The following is a 14,588-nucleotide window of genomic DNA, read 5'->3' as shown; positions in this document are numbered from 1 at the left end:
TAAGATGTAGTGCCTTGAAATTTGCTTGCTTATACTGGGTTCTTGTACTGAAGGTACAGATAGTATACCAGGCGTATTTGTAACATTCCTTAGCCATGTATTTTAATCTTTAAAAACTCATTTCTTTCTAGAATGCTAAGTAAAACTAACCTGATTTTTAGAAGTCAGAGCAATAGCAGGGTTGGACTTTTATAAATGTGTTTCTACTGAAATAATATTCTAATTAAGAGTCTTCTGTTAGTTGCTGCTATATTGCAATCCACCTCATACAACACACCACAAATTTCTCTAAAAGGTGAACTTTGAAATGTCTGTTAAAGGCTCAACATAGCTGGAAAGTGACAGTGAATCACAAAATTCTGGGAGAAAGCTGACTGCTTGGTATTTACACATACAAGTATCAATTTGTGACTACACAGGCTGTCACATCTGTGCGGTTTCCCTACTGCTCTAACCATGAGCAATAGATGCAGCTCTTTCTTCAAGTCCACCTGTGCATAATTATTTTTTATTTACTGTTATTGTTCTGGATTCAATGCACCAATTATTTTCCTCTTTTAAACCCACCACCATCACTTTAATAATATAATATAAACTTTAAATGTTAATTAAATCTAAAAGTTATTAATATAAACTTTATTAATATTTAGACTACATAGAATCCCTGTATGTCTTGCTGACAAATCTTAATTGTGCTGCAGGCTTAGCAGGTACTGTCACAATGTATGTATATTATGATCATGCTTCTATGTATGATGGTACTACAAATAATACTGGAAATATTGCAACAAATTGGACTTCATTTTTCCATCTAAATTAGTATTTTAATACAACTACCAACATTCTGCCACAAGATGGCCTCTGTGTCTAAGAAAAACATAATGCCTTTATTTTACATGCTGAAAAATATGTGAAATATGTGAAATATTTTCACTGCTAAAACTAGAAGCCATCTATAAAGAGCTATTGTACAGTATCATTAACTTTAGTGCAAAGCAGCAAGAATTGTGGGCTTTTCAGTAGCATCTATACAATAGGAACAACTGCATTCAGCCTCCTCCTAGGAATTTGAGATTATTTTTTACATTAACTGAATGGTAAAATTATATTAAATTTGCTCATGTTAAAAGCTCATTTTTATGAGTGGCAAACACTAATCAAGGGACTAAACAAATTATTTTATTAAAGAGTGGGAAAAGTCTAATAAGTTAGATTAAAAAATTATCAATTTTTAATATAACAATTCATGTTGTTCTTCTCTAAGGAGTAACCATTAGGCCCGCTAGTTATTTTTCTCTTCTATCAGTAACACTCACAGTCTAAAACCAGTAACTTGTCTTGCTGTGGCCCAGCAGAGCTGAGCTGGCCACTGATGTGCTTTTGCTCTGTTCCTCCCCCTCCTCATCTCTGCCACCAGTTCTGCCTTGTGCTGGCGCTTTCCCTGTTAACTGTTCTTGGTAACCTTCACAGCTTTTGTTCCCACTTTTTTGTTATATCAGCTCCTGGAAGAGCATGGGTAGCATTGAGCACACACTTTCTCAGCTCACAACAACATTTTAACAGAAAAGCATGTTTAAAATGCACATTTTAACAAAAATTTATATAAACAAGTCTTGCAAAGCAAACATGCTTATGCCTGCCCACTTTGTTTCTTTTGCTCTACCAGGTGTCCACAGAAGCACCCTCTTTCTCTAGGTCTCCCTGACCCCAGGGACTCCTAGCAGGAAAAGGGACTATGGGGGGTTTCCCTTGGTGGTAGGCCTCAACCAACAGGTTTATATACAGATAAATTTTTTATTCCAATTTTTTTGTCAGAGAAGAGGTTCTTCCCCCTCTGAAGTTCACAGTCTGTAAATAAAACAGGTTTTAGACCAAAATATGGCCTTCTATGCAACAAAACAATGACAACGGCAGCAACTAGACCCCAAATTATAGCTCTTTCTGGCTAAAGTAAATTAAAATTAAGTTGTAGCAGAATCCAGAGACCTTGTTGAAAAGAGAGGAGCAATGGAACATCAACAGAGACAGCTCTCAGTCCTTATGGAAGGATGTGTATCTGACTATTCTGCTTCTTTCCAAACAGCAAATGCCAGTCACAGACTGATATGACTGGACTATTGCTGTAGAAAATCCAATTTCTTATCTAGCATCAAAGCTGTCATTTGCTTTTCATTCAATCAAATATTGTCTCCTAATGAAAGGGTTCCCTTGGTGAGATTCAGACTCTCTGAACTGAAATCAAAATGTAGAGAAGAATGCAGTCTATATGGGACAAATCTGCTCTGTGCTACATGTTTTTATTGGCTGTAAAAAATACGCAGCACTGAGAGCAAAATACGAGCTTTATTGCTTAGAATGGGTATGTTTTCTAGCCCTAAATACAAGGTGATGCTGCATATTTCTGCTAAACGGTGAAGGCAACTGAACAGAAAATGAGTTAAGATGGGAAGCCAGTTGCTCATAAAGAAACCACCTAAACAACTATAATTTGGCTGACTGAATACAAAAGCTAATTACTTAAACACTGAACAGTTAAGCAGAAAAGAAGGGAAGGAACACATATATATTCCTTTTGTGGCATTGTTACAGGGTGTGTTGCCAACTGTATCTGAGACTGATGAAGTGCAAAGGTATAAAAGCAGACTTTGCATATTCAACATTTAAAATACAAATTCTCTTTACTTAGTGAAACAGCACTCCATAAGCAGGATCAGTAAGCTGTTGAATACAACAGATGGTTTTAATGAAAATTGAAGATGGCATTTAATCAATATCCCATCCAAGCCCTTTGCAAAAATGAGTTGTTTTATCCTTTCAGTAGTCCTGGGATAAGTACTGTTTTCATAGAAAAAACTATCTGTAGCAAAGTCACCTTCAAGCACGAGAATCTCGGCTTCAAAGCTGCTCCCAAGCGAAGTGGGAGGGAGCTGACATGCAGAGCTGTTTGGTGAGAGAGCCCCAGTAGAGGCTCCTTCCAGCTCTTAACAACTCATTTCAGTGAGCTGGTCTTAAGTGCAGTAAGCTAAAGCCCTGAGAAAGGGCAGGGGCACTCAGGAACCACTCCTTTATTTCCATATAATCTTTACTCTAGGACAAAAAGTCCTTGAGCATCTCTGGTGCATCTCAAAAGAGTTGTCAACCAAGGAAACACATTACTGGCAACTCCTTTGGTTTTAAACAGTAAAGGAGCTTCACTGTATGCCTGAATACTGAATACCAGGTACCAGCCTGTTGTGAGACTCCTTCCAAGTCTCCTTTTTCATTAAGATGCTAGAATATTTTCTCTGACGACTCTGCCTACGCATGAATTACGCAATCATTATTAATATATCAGTAGAAACAAGGTCTTTGCATGATGCTCTGAAAATACATTTAGGAGGTCTAATAGTTCTAGATAGCGTAGAGATTTGGAAAAGTGCAAGCACACCTATTCCAGCTGATCAAAATTGAGTTGAATCATATCGTACACAATGAATGTTATGGAACTGAAAAAATTTAACGGCAAGTGGAAATTTGGAATTGTGAATAGACATACTTTTTTTCTTCAGAAAAGGAGAATCATTAATATGATTACTAGATAAACTCTAAAACAGAAGGTGTAACTTTAAGATTGATTCCTCATATTGTATTTCATATTCTTCCAGGAAACTGTGAAGAGTCTTTGTCAGTCATCACAACAACATAATCTACAGGAAAAAAAAAATTAAAAAGATTTCCCAGTCACCCCCTTCCCAAATACCCAACTCAGTTTTTGCAACAGCCTGCATCATTACAATATTCTGATAAACTGAAAAACATTGCCTTAGCACTTCTATTACTTTATTAATGTCTTATTTTAATAAAAACTGATTTATAATCTGGCAATTTGAAGAGCTCCCATTGTTAATACAGACTGATACGAAAACAATTTTCTCATATACTATCAGAGGTTAACAAAAGGCTCGTTATGAATTAGTAATCTACTGTAATATTGTAATAAATCATAGTAAAGCTTTCAAGAATAGAAAAGCAGAGTCCATGTTTCATCCTTTCTCCCTGAACAATGAAAGTATCATAAATATAAGAAAAACCATTCTATGATAAAACATGCTAGTATAAGACTTTGTCCTTATCTATAGTCTAAGTGAAACACAGCCCTTTGTCATTACTGTTGTAACCATATTCTTAATCTTAATCAAAAAAATTAATATGCTTTTGAACTCCCCATTGTATGTATAAATTCTTTATGTCACAGCGGGTATACCCCCTTGACAGAAGATTTTCCAAAGCCATACATGGGGTCTTGCATGCCTATATCTCACTGACCATTTTTGTCCGTTGAGCACCTACCACATCATTGTTCCCATTAAGATATTTTGTGCTGTAGCTTCTCAAATGAAAAAATGGTGGTTCTTCAACTTGTTAAAATACTTAAAAATTCATACATAACATTTACCCTCATTGCACTCTGTTTAGGAGTCCAATTTTGACAGTATGACTTCCAGAAATGTTATCACCCATTTTAATTTTGGCCTTTGGTCAGACTATGGCCGGAGCAGACTAATTACATACCAGAAACTGAAAGAGCTTAATAGAACTGGAAGGATTCCAGCCGGGATCATTATTACTACATACCAGCCTTATGTGCCAAGCGCCAATTTAACCAGCAGATGTCGCAGAAGAGCTTCTACAAAGATACTATTGCTAGTATTTTCAAACCTGAAATCAATATCTAAAGAGTCACTTCAGTAAGATAATGGAAGAGAAATTCCTGAAAGGTTGTGCATAATTCACTGGTGTCTTAATGAGTTACCCCATTTTAGAGTCTTTTGAAGTGAAGGGATGCAAATTATTTAAGATGGAGATATTATGCGATCAGAAATAGGAATGCTTTCTAAGTGTTAACAGTAATACTTTGTTAAGATCCATGTCCATGCCTAAGGAATTAAGGAAAGGAATAAAAAAATTTTGAAGTGGTATAGAATCAAATGTGCAAAAATATTTTGGAGCATTTTTTTCTAGAAAGAAAGAGGAAATTACTCTGTACTGAAGAAACGCAATATCAGAAGAGTTTACTGTTTCATATACATCTGAACATTTTAAAAAACTAGCAGATTTTTGAGGGAAAATGAATAATTACTAATTGAGATAACAAATTTATGTTCCCCTTTTTTTTTCTTATGGAGTTTTGATGAAATGTCATTCCTCAGAGAAAACAAGATGCTACAAAAGATCTTGAAGTTTTTCTGAGAATGTCTGTCAAGCATTAAATTAAGCTGATACAATAACAGATTTTATGGTACTTATAAAACTAAATCCAAATGGTTTCAAGAATACTTTAGCTCATCTTTCTGTTTACACACACAGAAACCGCTAAAAGTCTTATATTTTTGCACATCTACAAGTAAAACAGTGAAAGTTTTCGGCTATTTTGTTTTTTAATAAGTGGACATCTTCCAAAATCTTCCAGAAACAAATGCTACCAAGAGCTGTGCACAGAGTGGAATGGTTTAGAACAAAACAAGGAGGGACACAAGGTAAAACTACATTGACTCAGCATGCAAAGTCAGCAAAGCTACTGTGAGTTTACAGTACATTCCTACTGTACATTTCTACTCAATTTATTCTGCCCTTAAGCTTTGCTTGGGAGTCTTTTTGATTAATTTGTTACATAGCATGTAAGTACTGTGAGTTTTAATCAAGAGCTTCATATTTTTCTTATAATTGCCATGCCAAATGTAAGTGCAATCCCAGTATATACTCCTATTTCTAGGAGGGTCAATGCCAGTCTAGAAGAGGTTGAGGAGACCTCCTCTGCAAGTTGGTGCATTGTTCCACTCGTGTATGTTCAAAAAGAATTATGGTGAATCTCTTTGCTGAGCCCTTGTGCAGAGAAGGAATTGTTAAAAGACCATGGAAAAGGAGAAGGAATCTTGAAAGGAAACTAATATCAGCTTGTCTAGCCAGAGAAAAGGAAAAATAGAAAAACTATTTTCAGTTAGATAAACACAGTACTTATTCCTGAAGATAAATATAAATACAGATTGGGAATTAGAAGTACTTCCCTAACCATCAGAACCTTCTGGCAGGATTAATAGGAGAAAATACCTAAAGCATTTTAAAATGAAGTTTTTAAAGTTCATGAAAGGTTTTACAACAGCAGTCCTCAACAGCAGAGAACTGAATTCACAAGGAGAGCAATCCTCTGTCCATTTTTGTGTTCCTAGATTATACAGACAGATATAGACTGGACAGGAATTATCAACATATCCTTTATACCAGTTGCTCAATCCACCTCATCTTGCAAGCGGGCTCCTGCCATTTCTTGTCATATTACACACCGTGTACACACACAGACACACATATACACGCATATACACACCTAAATAGGCTCAGTTCATGTCTAAAAAGGTATAAAATTAATCTGACGTATGGTTTCCTGGCTGACAATAAACTGCTGTCAAGTCTTTGTCTCTTTTCTTTTTCAGTGACTGGTAACCATGGCTACACAATGTAATAAAGTTAAGTGATCCACAATGCTGTGATCAGGGTGTGTATATTGTAACCGACTTTGTTTTGAAACACCAAGAAGATAAAACTAGTAATTCAGGGTGAAATGGAAATTAGCTACTAGTTAAATTTTTTCTTGTATTTTAATAAAAAATGCATGCTTTGTTGAATGGCATAATTTCTTTTCCTGAATAATTTATGGCAGCCACTCTGTCCCATTGAAATGTTCATATTAATTTTAATGAGCTTGTCAAAGCTATTCTAGCCATTTTGTGTTTAATAGATTTAGCTGGAGCAATATTTTAACCCCTTGCTTCTTTTAACTGACATAAAAATCTGTTTTATACAAAATAGCTTATTTATTTTTTAATTTATAGATTACCATCCATGGTTCATTCAAATAGTAGTAATATTATGACTCTCTTTACTACAGTTTATATTTCCATATCAATTTAAAGTTTTTCTCCGCAGGAAAAATGAATAGAAATTTGGAAAAAAGATAGATTTTTAGTTAATTGCCTGGGGACAGGGAGGTATTTGGAGGTAGTATTTACATTTATATTAATGGTTTTTTCCACTTTATTCTGAAAAGGCTGGGACGCATTTGATGTGCGTATTTTTGTTCGGTTTCCCATTCTGTAGCTGTTTATGATGCCATCCAATAATTTTCTACTTTCAACTGCTTTACGTCATTAAAATTAATTTGAACTATTGACCAGAAGCACTATAGAAACTGATGTTATAGGTACCATCATTTCAATTTCACCTCTTCCCTGAGTGCCTTCTTCACTGCACTCATGCTGGGTCTCTTGGAACATCAGTATTTACCTGCAAACCTTTTGTTATCTCTACTTACCTGGATCAGGGCCAGGACCAAACTCTGGTGTAAAAGATAGGAAAACTCTGTTTAAGAAACAACCACAGCAGTTTTGTGTAGAAATGTAAGGAGCAGAAACCAAAAATACTATTACTGGTACATCCAAAGGGATAGGAACATGCATCCTTTGGCTGAAACATGATCCAGTCTGGATTAGGTGACTCAATACTTTTCTGTGAGAACGGATCCATTTCTGTCAACTGTTTCTGAACCACAGAAACATTTTAACAACTTATTTGTATAGTCATCATTCTGATCATGAATGGAAATAATTATCTTCAAAAGCCCACAAAACTCACCAGATGTTTCTGTATGGCCTGGCTGAAATAAACTTCCATATCTAACACCCTAATAAATGGACAAGAAGCTAATTTCTACTAATTCCTATTTTATCTATAAGAAATTAATTCAAAATCTTCTATCTGTACCTCTATCTGTACTAGCCTCAGATCTGCAGTCTTAAAATCTGAGGCCAAGTTTTGTTGACGGTATCTACCTCTAGCTTATTCTTCTACTGCTAGCTTTTAATTTTTTTTTTAACACAACACATAAATTTATTATGTTAGTCCATGACGATGATAAACAAATATGTCTGATGTGAAGACTTGTTCGGCAAATGGATGTGCTGTTACTTAAAAATAGACAGGTGAGCAAGAACTCTATTCGAAAGTTATATTATATAGAATATTAGCCTGAAGTTTTTAAAGATTAAAAAAAATGGGTAAGAAGATTACATTAAGTACAAGGATCAAGTACATTTTTAAATTAATTAATACTGGAAAATGATCACATAATTATTTAATGATACTTCAGTTTTAATAGGTTTGGTAACAGCTTGGTACAGGCTCAAATATCAGAAATAGAAAAAAACTTCAGCTCTTTCTTACAGTAGTCGTCCAATGTTGTGCTCAGCAGTGGAATGTTCAATAAGGGGAGGTTCTTAAGAGGAAGAGAAGACTTTCCATCACCCATGGTTAGAGAAACTAATCTAGAAATAGCTATGGTAGAAGTAGGACAGGATGTGCTTATACTACCATACATCTGCAATCACCAGTAGTCATGAGGACAGTTGTTGTTACAGTACAAGCCCTAAGTACTTGATTTTTTAACTTTTTAAAATTTATGTAATAGTGGGAATAGCTCTCAAAACCTGCTTCCACTTGTGCTGAAGTTCAGCTACTCTGAGCTGTGAAACAGGACAGAATCTCTTAGTGACACCAAAAAAAAATGCTGATTCCCTGACAGATAATTTATTACAGTCTTCTAGATGCTTGCGTCACGGAGAATAGAGATTACATGTAACATTCAAAAATGCCTTGAGAACATGCTTTCATGAGATGCTTCAAATATGCCTGTGCTGTTAGAATGATTTTAAAATAAAAAAAGAAAGAATGATAGCATGCAATGGGATGGAAAGTTATTTTTTTTTCCTCTTTGCCATGACACTATCACACTGCAATGAGTTTAAAAGTGTTGTATCTCCACAGGCCTCTAAGTCCAACCCTGGGCTACAGGAAGGTTTCTTATTATAGGAAGAAGTACAAGAGGAAAAAGCATAGTTGCACAATAAGTTACCATAAAAGTCTGTATGACATGAAAGAAGGTGAATTTAAAACTCCACAAGAATTTTAAACTCTGAATGAAGAAAAAAAATAAATCACTTAGAGCATGCAGTTCTTCCCTTTTCTCTGAAAAATTTAATTTACATCTTAGCATGTAACCTCTAAGACAAAAAAGTTCAAGTTAAGTATTTCAAATGAGCTTGTAAACCAAAGCAGAAGGCTTATTCTGGCAATTTTTATACTTGCAATATTTTTTGCAGTCTGCTAAAGTACAATTCTGATTTATTTTTTGTGCTCATAATTGATGCTGGGGCTTCAAAATCTGTTGCAGACTTCCTTCTTTTACTAGACTCAAAACTGTGATAGGATTGCAGCCAACTTTATTTTCTGCAACAGGTTTCTTTTTGTAAACGACATTTGCGATTTAACCACCAGCATTCGATGGATCTCAAATACTACAAAAACTCTTTAAGTCTTACTAGATAGCCAGAATTACAGCAACTGTGAAGCTGTAAAGTAAGAAAGCGGTTTTGTGACTTGCTTTAAAAAAATAACAAAACCAAAACCAAAACACCACAACAAAACCCAACCCAAACAAAAAACACTTATCACCTAAGAAAAGTGATATCTAGAGATTCTGGAATTTGATTTTCCAATGAGCTGAAGACACATGATACCCGGAGTTCAGGTGCACATTTCCGGTCACTCTCTGTCCATCCAAACCTCCTGTTCACAGGAGAGCGGTAATGCTGTGGAGCATGATCTCAGTTTGTAACAGTAACCGGGAGCCTGGGCAAACTCTATGTGCCTATGCAAGTTGGAATCATATTAGTCTGCACTCCCATGATGTTGCTCAGAAGCTTGAAAAATTTAGCATCTACAAGAAGTAAACCAGCATTTTTATTTCTTTTATGTACTCATGGCACTAGTGATGGTAAGAAGGGAGCATTTTAGGACAGATATTTTTCATTAAGGGGAAGACAGGAAAAAATGAAAAAAACAATAAGACTCTGCCAGAGACAACAGTGAAGTTCTACAGGCCTAAGATGTCCACATAAATAAGAACATCATCCAGAGCTACATTAGGATAAAAGAAAATAGCCTAGAACACAGCTACACCGTGCTTCAGAGCATAAACTCTACCACTAACAGCTTTGCATTAGGAAAATATGTCATCAAAGCATGCCACAGCAATTATTTCCTGGAACAACAGATTATGGCCACTGTCAAATTAAACTAGAGGGACATTGGTCCTATGTTGCGTGTCTGACATTCCTGAGTTCCAGAAAAAACTTAGCAAACCTATAGGTTCAAACAGTCAAAACACAAAGCTGAACTACACTATATTTTGTACATCCTCTTACATAGCCAGGTAAATCCTATCATTCAATTCAATGTATCCCTCAGGGAAGTGGATCTTACTTATGGAATAAACTGATGTATAGTATCTGCCATGCTGACAGATCTGTCCTTTAGCATTTGGTCCCTAACATGTGCACGGAACGATTTTTTTTTTTCCCCTGAACATTTTGCCCACGTTGCACTTCACAGAACCAATAAGAAAAAACCAGTATGGTTTTGCACATCGGGATTGCATAATAGTGGATATGCTTTAAAACAGTAAAGGCTGACAGTAAAACCTTAGCTTTGTTATCTTCTGGCTTGAAAGCTTGTCCCAAAATGCTAAATATACCATATAAAAAAATAGCTGTAATTAAAGAAAGTGGAGCAAGAAGCACCCACTGTAGAGTGTTAATGTAAAGGTAGCCAGTCAGTTAATGTTTAGGAGGGCTCAGAAAAAAGAGAAGAAGAGTCCCCAGGAGAAAAGGGACTGCCTAAGGGGTAATAACAGACTTGGAAAAAGTCCCTAAGGCACGAAGGAAACTAAAGGAGCATAAATACAAATCAAGATGATGAAGCAAATGGAATGTGACAGGGAGCAAGAGGAGAAAACAACCAAGGACCCAATTCTTTTAAACACTTCCATTAATGTTATAAAATACATAGTAAAAAATACACTCTAAAAATAGTACATGACACCAAGACAGGAAAGGTTATAAGCACAGCAACAGAATAAAAAAAAAATGACCTTAGAACAGATATGATGGAATTCAATGCTCAAGTATGATATTTGGGAAAAAGAAATAAAATGCAAAACTTTAAGAATGGGGGGATTAGCTGATTAGGCATAAAAATTTAAATACATATTTTTTCAATTGCTATATTAATCTTTGAATGTTGAAAGGAAGACTTTTAAATTTCAAATCTTATCTATTGTATTTTTATTCTGAACAACTTAAAGTGTTCTCTTTTGAGAGAGATGAAAAAAGCAGTTAGGGTAGTAAATTTCCTTGTTCATGCAGAAAAGAATCTGCTTTATGGAAAATTCCATGAGCAAGTCTAATTCTGCCTCTTTCTGATGGTAACGGTGACTTCAGCCTTATTTTCAGATCTCCAAATTCTCTTGTTCAAGCCAATCTCACAAACTAGCTGAAAGCTGCATTTAAACATACCTGTTTACACGGCAGACCACTGTAAGCAGGTCATCATATGACACTGCTGTAGACTACAAATGTTGTGCCTCTGAAACTAATTCCTCCTTCCTGGAATTTTCTCTTTGAAAACACATCATCTTTACTGAAAAATGTGGTGACAAAGACTTCTCCAGAGGGCAGTCTCATCCATGTACAATATCTCTTCCTACAGTGTTGCGCTTAACTTTGTACCACCGCTACTTAAGGGTATAAACTAAAGCATGTGTCGGGAGAACTGATTACCCACTATTCTGCAGTATAAACTCAGAATATTTCCGTTTTGAACACTCCTCCCAGTGCTATCCCGATTACCCTGGATGCCAAGACTGGCATTGGAAAATACTCACTGAGCAGCTCAACCTTCTGCTACTTTTTAAGAGTGATACACCCTAGAAGCCCTACTTCTACACATAGGGAAGTTTAACATCGTTGTTGACATACAGATATTTTCCATGGCATGATGCTGTCACTTGGCCAGTTCAACTTGTTTTCTACTCCAGCTGAATTTAGTAAGACGAATGAACCACTATGACTCAGCAGCAGTTGCAGTGTTCTAACACTTGGTATGGAAATGAATCCTCCCTGTACACCAAATTCTGCCACCCTACTGAAGGGATCTTCAAGGTGCATATGAAGGATGATTCAAGATGTTTCATGGATTATTCAATGACATACAGTTCAGCTTGAAGTGAAGTATTAGATTTTACAGCCATTTCAAAAATGCAGTGAATATTTTCTTTCTTCCTACCAGTCATTTTCCCTTTAGAAGTTTTGCAGGGAAAAAAATATGAAAAATAATGTGTTAACCACTACATAGTTCTTTTTCTATACAAAACATTCTAGTAGGCATAGACACTTTTTTCCCCCTTTTGGAATCATCCCAGATAGATGTGCTGCTCTGGATTCAGAATTTAGAAAGATTAACACCCCTCCCTACCACCTTCTGAAAACAATTACATGAAAAAAAACTTTCCAAATAATATCTGAGAGAATATAAGACCACATGGTTATCAGATTTATATATGGGGATTTTTATCTAGGACCATGATCCTACCTGATATCAATCAATGTGCTCCACTAGTAGCTAAGGATGTAACCCACAGCTCTTTTTCTTTGCAATATGTTCTATGTTTTGCTTCCTACATAAAACTGTAGGTCTTTTGCATCTACAACCTGACAGGAGTTCTGCCTTTGCATGCGAGAAGCTTAGCTATCAACTTAATTTCCTATGACACCAAAGCACTAAAGATCAAGGAAGATTAACCATTAAAACATGAATATATTACATTCTTATTCAAAATCTTTAAGCATCATTATCTTAGAGCACTCTCATATTTCTCACCTTCACCCCAGGGTCCCGTTCACATGTATCTCTCAAAGATTTCACTGAAATACAGAATGCTAAAAAAAGTTCTCATTCAGTGAATACAAAGGCGATACAAAATATTGCATTTATTTCTTCCATTTAAAAATCCAGCAAATAATTCCCCAGATAGCAGTACCAGAAAACCACTAATTTTCTTCATTTGAGAAAATCATTATCATTAAAACAGTAGCAGCTTGGCCAGCGGTAACCACATGACAGAAATATGGATGTTCTTCATTCCTTTAATTACGTACTTGAGACCTATCTCAGGAAAAAAGATCGCTTTTCAAGAGAATCTTCCAAAGGAAAGAAACTACTTAGAAAAGGATATTAAATATTCACGGATCTTTAAACAAAAAACTTTAAACAAAGCTGTTGTTCAGAAAAATTAAAAAGTATTCCAGAAACAGCAGCAAAGTTCCTGATAAGCTGATATACATTCAAGTAAATTCAGATACTTCTTTCAAAAAGTCAGCGCACATCAGTCTGTAAGCTCAGTATTAAGCATTTTACATTTATTTTGGTCTTTCAGATCTTACGAATCATGTGTAAGAGCCAACACCACTTAGGGAAAGAGGTATATTAGATTCAATCTTCTAATTAGAGCCTCTGAACTTTGCAAAGATTTTTGTTTGTCCTACAGATGCTGATTTTTCACTGGGTTCAAAGGCTCCTTACTATTAAAAATGCCATGACCTCATTAATTAAAATTAATGAAGGAATGTGGTAAACAAAGCAAAATTGATCATATTGTATTCTTAAAATAAAACCATAGCAAAACAAAATCAGAAGCAGAAGTATAAATTCACTTGAATATCAGTTCTAGGCTATTGCAAACTGTTTTACTAATTGGAAACAAAACAGTACAATTGTTGGACCAAATTAATCCCAGTAAGCACATGGAGGATAAAAATGTCCGGTTGACGTTGTTCTTTAATATATGAATTTGTTCTTCATTGTGTTATTTACACAGGTGTGTCTTTGGTATTTTGAATGCCAGAAATGGATGTCTGCTTACAAAAAGATATAGAAAAATATTTTCCTGTCTATTGTGGGTGTGAAAATATAGGTAATTCTTGTTTTTAAATGTATAGCTAATACAACTATATTCACTTAACTACACTGTCTAGGCAAAACGTACCAGGGACCTGACACTTTTTAGACAAATAAAATCAAATTTTCAAAGTACGTTCTAGCTACTGAATGCATGAAGATATTAAACTATGTATGAAGTCCAATAGTGAAAGTATAATAAGCCTTGAATTCTTAGGAAAAAAGATAGAAGGAGATGATAGGTAACCAAAATTCCCTCCATCTGCCATCCTCCCCTTCCCGCCCTGCTTTAAGGCCAGTTGCTTCTTCTGGGAGGTGCATCTGAAAAACATTCACAAAGGGTCAGTTTGATTTCTAGTCCTTGCAGTAAGTGGGGCTTTTTTGTTCCTTATGTAATATGTGCTTGCATAAATGCTATTCAAAACCTAGTCATCAAGTCTTTCAGATTGTAACTTCTAATACAACAATGTAAGAATCCTCAGGAATAAAGAGTAAGGCCTAGAATGTATTCCTTTGTTAGGAAAAAATGTTTAATGTACTGAAATCTTGTAGAAAGATTTTTGAATATGAAAAGCCCCAAGTTTCCAGGGAAGTGACAACTCATACTAAAGTAATTCTGAAACTTCTGGTCAAACCTTTCACCAAATAAAACATGAGACAAGGTATTATTCAGTTCATTATTTTGTTCACACTATCATAACATTTTA

The sequence above is a fragment of the Phalacrocorax aristotelis genome, chromosome 4 (assembly GCF_949628215.1).
Source record: "Phalacrocorax aristotelis chromosome 4, bGulAri2.1, whole genome shotgun sequence".
Classification (NCBI taxonomy): domain Eukaryota; kingdom Metazoa; phylum Chordata; class Aves; order Suliformes; family Phalacrocoracidae; genus Phalacrocorax; species Phalacrocorax aristotelis.
This window is presented reverse-complemented; position numbering follows the sequence as displayed.